Genomic DNA, 6,322 nt, shown 5'->3' with positions numbered 1-6,322 from the left:
GTAGGAGGGTATAGGTGGTATATGAAGTTAAGGTGACGTATGAAGGTATAGAAAGTAAAGGTGACGTAGGTTGATATAGGTGGTGTAAGAGGGTATAGATGATGTAGTAGGGTATTGGTGGTGTAAGAGGTTTAATATGATGTAGGAGGGTATTGGTGGTTATAGGAAGTATATGTGATATAGGAGAGTATAGGTGGTATATGAAGTAAAGGTGATGTAGAAGGTTATGGTGGTATATGAAGTTAAGGGGAAGTAAGAATGTATAGAAAGTATAGGTGATGTAGGACGGTATAGGTGGTATAGGAAGTAAATGTGATGTAGGAGAGTATAGGTGGTATATGAAGTAAAGATGATGTAGGATGGTAAAGGTGGTATAGGAAGTTATAGGTTGTTTAGAAAGTATAGGTGACGTAGGAGGGTATAGGTTGTATAGAAAGTATAGATGACGTAGGAGGGTATAGGTGGTATATGAAGTTAAGGTGACGTATGAAGGTATAGAAAGTAAAGGTGACGTAGGCTGATATAGGTGGTGTAAAAGGGTAAAGATGATGTAGAAGGGTATAGGTGGTATAGTAGGTAAAGGTGATGTAGGATGGTATAGGTTGTATAGGAAGTAATAGGTGGTATAGGAAGTATAGATGATGTATGAGGGTATAGGTGGTATATGAAGTTCAGGTGACGTATGAAGGTATAGAAAGTAAAGGTGACGCAGGATGGTATAGGTGGTGTTAGAGGGTATATATGATGTAGTATGGTAAAGGTGGTATAGCAGGTAAATGTGATGTAGGATGGTATAGGTTGTATAGGAAGTAAAGGGTATGTGATAGGTATAGGTGGTATATGAAGTAAAGATGATGTAGGAAGTTATAGGTTGTTTAGAAAGTATAGATTCCGTAGGAGGGTATAGGTGGTATAGTAAGTATAGATGATGTAGGAGGGTATAGATGGTATATGAAGTTCAGGTGACGTATGAAGGTATAGAAAGTAAAGGTGACGCAGGATGGTATAGGTGGTGTTAGAGGGGATAGATGATGTAGGAGGGTATAGGTGGTATAGTAGGTAAAGGTGATGTAGGATGGTATAGGTTGTATAGGAAGTAAAAGGTATGTGATAGGTATATGTGGAATATGAAGTAAAGCCGATATAGGAAGTATAGTCGATGTAGGAGGGTATAGATTGTTTAGAAGGGTATAGATTGTTTAGGAGGTAAAGATGATGTAGAAGAATATAGGTGGTAAAGGACGTATAGGTGATGTAGGAGGGTATATATGGAATACATTTTTCACACACGAACATAGTACTTTCGTGTACATCGGGGATCTTAAACAATCGCTTTAACTAACGGAGCGGTCCGTCCGGCTTTTTATCTAACATGGAGGACAAGGTAAACAAAGTTTTAATTGAATCTTGAAAAAATCGGAATGTAGGTTCCGTTCGTTAGACTTTGTCCATTCTTATTGACGTGGATGACGAATTTCATTTTGGATTAAAATGCCCCCATCAACGAGTCTAGAGGCAAAGACGGAAACAACGGTGGGGTTCAAAAGTTTCGGACTGTCTATATTTCCTCACTCATATTGCAGACAACAGGAAATGTCAACTGGCTTAATGTCCGGAGTGAGGTTTTACTGTATTGTTAATCATAGTGAAATAATTATAAGCATCACTATGTTTCCATTGTAAAAGTTATGCTTCATATATTAAAAAACGATTAACATTTAAGAAACCTAAAAAAAAAATTGTACTCAAAATCTGTCCCGGGTGTTACGGCACGATTTCTCACCCCGACACGATTTCTCACCCAGGTGAGAAATCGTGCTAAAATTGCTGAGTTCGCAACACGATTTCACACCTCTGCACGATTTCTCACCCGGGTTAGGAGTAGGCATATTGCCCGTTGCCATGAGTACGAACAATGAACTTGATTTTGGGGGAATGTGTTATATTTAGACTAGTTTACGACTGTACAAACTCCAAACTTGTTCGAACTTCAATATTTAGCTCACCCGGTCCGAAGGAACATTGTAAGTGTATGCCATAAACGCAACGTCCGTCGTCCGTCCGTCCGTCAACTTTTTCTTTAAAATGCCACTTGTCCTGAACAACCCAGTAGATTTTGACTTAATTTGGCATGGAGCATCCTTAAACCAAGGCACTCAATTTTGTATAAACGATGGGTGTGCCCCCTCCCCTTGGGGCAGATGGGCTGGGACAAATAGGGGAAATAGAGGTAAAACCTTTTGAATCCTTCTTCTACCATAGGGATGAAGTAGTTTCGGGTGAGAAATCGTGTTAGGAGTAGGCATATTGCCCGTTGCCATGAGTACGAACAATGAACTTGATTTTGGGGGAATGTGTTATATTTAGACTAGTTTACGACTGTACAAACTCCAAACTTGTTCGAACTTCAATATTTAGCTCACCCGGTCCGAAGGAACATTTTGAGTGTATGCCATAAACGCAACATCCGTCGTCCGTCGTCCGTCAACTTTTTCTTTAAAATGCCACTTGTCCTGAACAACCCAGTAGATTTTGACTTAATTTGGCATGGAGCATCCTTAAACCAAGGCACTCAATTTTGTATAAACGATGGGTGTGTCCCCTCCCCTTGGGGCAGATGGGCTGGTACAAATAGGGGAAATAGAGGTAAAACCTTTTGAATCCTTCTTCTACCATAGAGATGAAGTAGTTTCATCCCAATTCAGTCTGTAACTTCCTTTGGCCAAGGGCACTAAATTTTGCATAAACGGTGGGTGTGCCTCCCCCCTGGTGGCAGAGGGACGGGGCCCCATAAGGGAAATAGAGGTAAAACCTTTGAAATCCTTCTTCTACCATATAGATTTAGGGATTTCGTCCCAATTCAGTCTGGAGCATCCTTGGGCAAAGGGGACTCAATCTTGTTAAAATGGTGGGGTTGGACCCCCTGAGCGGAGAGGGGCGGGTCCCAATAGAGGCAATGGAGGTTAAACCTTTAAAACCCTGCTTCTACCGTAGGGTTAATGGGATTTTATCCTAATTTGGTCCGGAGCATCCTTGGGCAAAAAAGACTTGATCTTGTATAAACGGTGGGTGTGGCCCCTTTGGGTGCTGAGGGCGGGGCCCAAAAGGGAAACTGAGGTTGAAATCTTTAAAATCCTTCTCATGTACCATTTGAGGGATTTTATCCGAATTTGGCCTGAAATATCCTTGTGCAAAGGGGTCTTAATTTTGTATGAATGATAGGTGTGGCTCCTCTGGGTGAAGAGTTTCGGGGCTCAGAAAGGGAATTTGAGGTTTAATTCTTTAAAATACTTCTTCTGTACCAATGGATGGATTGTTTGTAATAAGAATAATTTCCCATGGTTGCTTAATTATCCAAGTGAGCGATACAGGCCCTCTGGGTCTCTTGTTTTATTTTATCTTATCATCTTTGCCTTACAATGGTATACAAATATATGTAACATACACAGATTCAATGTATAAGCATGCGTGGTTGTACAGAGGGATACAAGTATCATAGTAATAGAGGTGTACTGCAGTTACATATAATACATGTAGTCACTAATGATATTCGATGTTACGTTTCCGAACAGATCTAAAATCATGGCCCATCACTTGTTAAGTCATTTTAGACTTTAACAATTTCTGCTCAGATTTATGGACCATAATAAATGTTGTTTAATTGAATATTTTAATCGTGTTCTTGAAAATGGGAAAAACGGCCAATATCCTCCGCAAAATGGCCGCTGCAGACTAGCTTCTGATAAGGCAAAATGTATGCATTGTCCAATGTCCCTATTTAAAAGTGTGCAGTGTCACTACGAACACTACTGCGATCTGCGTTGATTTTTTTATTTAACAAAATGTCCGTGTTAGGTCGGGTCCTGATTGGTCGACATTTAGATATTGACCGATGTTATAGATTTGGTATGTAGATGTATTATGTACGGTTGTCAACGGTTAGCCGGTTATCCGGTTACTCGGGCGGAAGACCGCGAACCGGTTACCAAAATCCTTAACCGAAAAGTCGGACATTTCCTTACCCTTTTTGGGAGCCCGAAGTTTCCCTGGCTTAGAACTATCTGCATTTGTATAGATGCGATCGAAATTAGATAGTTTTGTTATCAAACAGTGTTCAGGGATTACATGTTACTGTTAATTTTGTACTCTAATTTAAATACTGACAAAGGGATGTCGCCAACACCATAAAAACTCTGAAAACAATTTAAAAGGAAGCCAGAATACAAAGCTGTGATATATCAAATTTCAGATAGAACGCGCCTTTGCATGCGAGATGTAAAGATAATATGAAGAGTACACACTTGAATGAGAAAGCATGTCTTGAAACGTTTGTCAGGCAAATTTTGTTCTAAAGAATAATATTACCGCATATGATTTAAAGTACAGATAACTGCAATTGAATCCGTCTAACTGCATTCAGACATGCGTTGTCCATGAAAAATACTGAAGTTACATGCAACTATTTCCTGTGTTAACCTTGGAATACACGAGTAAACGATCATGCTTTTTAATATATAAATGTATATTTGTGGTGTAAATACGTTTTAGATAGAACATTTTCCAAACATATAATGTATTTGTTGCTGTTTATTATTATCCCCCGCTTTCACCGAAATGGGGGATATTAATATGGGTTTGTCCGTCCGTCCGCCAATCCGTCCGTCTGTCCGTCTGTCACGCTTCGTTTCCGTGCAATAACTACAACAAATGTTAACCGATTTTCTTCAAACTTGGTTCGATATTGATGAAAATTGGTATCTGGGGGGATAAGGGGACTGCGAATTCAACCGCATAGGTTTCGTTGCCATAGCTACCACACAAAGGCTTCTGATTGGTCGAAATTTAGATAGTTTGTTATTTTTATAAAAAAAAAAAGGTATATAGGGGTATATAGGGGACTTCGAATAAAACCGCGTAAGTACCATAGTAACCACACGGAGGCTTCTGATTAGTCGCAATTGAGATGTTGTTTGATTTCGATGAAAATTGGTAAATAGGGGTATTATGGGACTGCAAATTCAATCGCATACGTTCCGTTGCCATAGCAACTACACATAGGATTCTGACTGGTTGCAATTTAGAAATTTAGTATGTACATTGTAGGTGTACTATGGCAATGAGATCCTTTTCTGGTGCATCTTTGCGACTATGGGGGCAGTTTGGGGAACATCTGTAATGGTCCCCCATTACAGTTAGTACTTGTTGTTGTAGATATTGTTAAGATGTTTCAACCAAATTCCTTATGCACATTCAACTCATGCTAAGTTTGCCAACCGATGTGATTTGTGCATATTTACGGATAATCAGTGAGGTATAGGGCTTTTAAGTTTTAAGCTATATATTATGTCTCAACAGCACGATACTCCCATGTTTAAACCTAACCTCAATAATGTTAACCTACAATATGTCCTGCAAGCGGGGGATATAAATTCCACGAATTTGCTTGTTTGACTACCAAATTGTTCAAGTAACCGATTACAAAAATGTATGTACCCTTCCAGAGCAATGATGTCACATCTGCTTTGTAATAAGTTCATGTTGTGTACAAATTCGTGTCCTTTGTTCCTTTGGCCAAAGAAAGGTGTCCTTTGTTAGATATGACTTGCAAATTATTTTGTATACGGTATATCTCGAGCAAATTGACTTTTGAAAACGTCTCTATGTTTAGGATATTTAGTGAAATTAAAAGTATATGAATAATAGATAAATAGATAAATACAGGTACTGTCATCAAAAGATGTTGTAGGATATGTGTTAATTCTCTAATAATAATAGTAATAAATAATATACAACATTTATATAACGCCCTATATAATTTGTAAAATTACTCTAAAGCGCTTTACACCATATGGATAATAGTATTATATATAATTAGTTATAATTGTGGAACAAAAACAAAGGCTTACTATCACTTTTATACATTAAGCAAGCAGATAATCATAGCAATGTGCACATAAATGAATAAACAAAGGGTGGTATTTACATAACGTCTTTGCAAAGAGCCAAAACATGAAGAGGTGAGTTTTGATGTCTATCTTGAATTTTGCCAGGGTATTTAACTTTCTAATAGGAGATGGTAAGCTATTCAACAACGTGGCTGAAACCCTCCTAAAGCACCGGTTTCCATAGGTCACAGTATGAGATTTTGGGACACACAACAATGATTCTGACTCCGACCCTTTATCGTACAGGTAACCAGGGCAATGAATATAGCACAGGTGTGATGTGCTCTCCCTTTCGAGTACGAGTAACTAGCTGTGCTTCAGTGTTCTGGACCCTCTGCAGACGACTAGTTAGTTTGTCGGATATACCACAGAGCAGG

Source organism: Mizuhopecten yessoensis, unplaced genomic scaffold (assembly GCF_002113885.1).
Source record: "Mizuhopecten yessoensis strain PY_sf001 unplaced genomic scaffold, ASM211388v2 scaffold10607, whole genome shotgun sequence".
In the NCBI taxonomy this organism is placed as follows: Eukaryota; Metazoa; Mollusca; class Bivalvia; order Pectinida; family Pectinidae; genus Mizuhopecten; species Mizuhopecten yessoensis.
Note: the sequence above shows the minus strand (reverse complement) of the source record.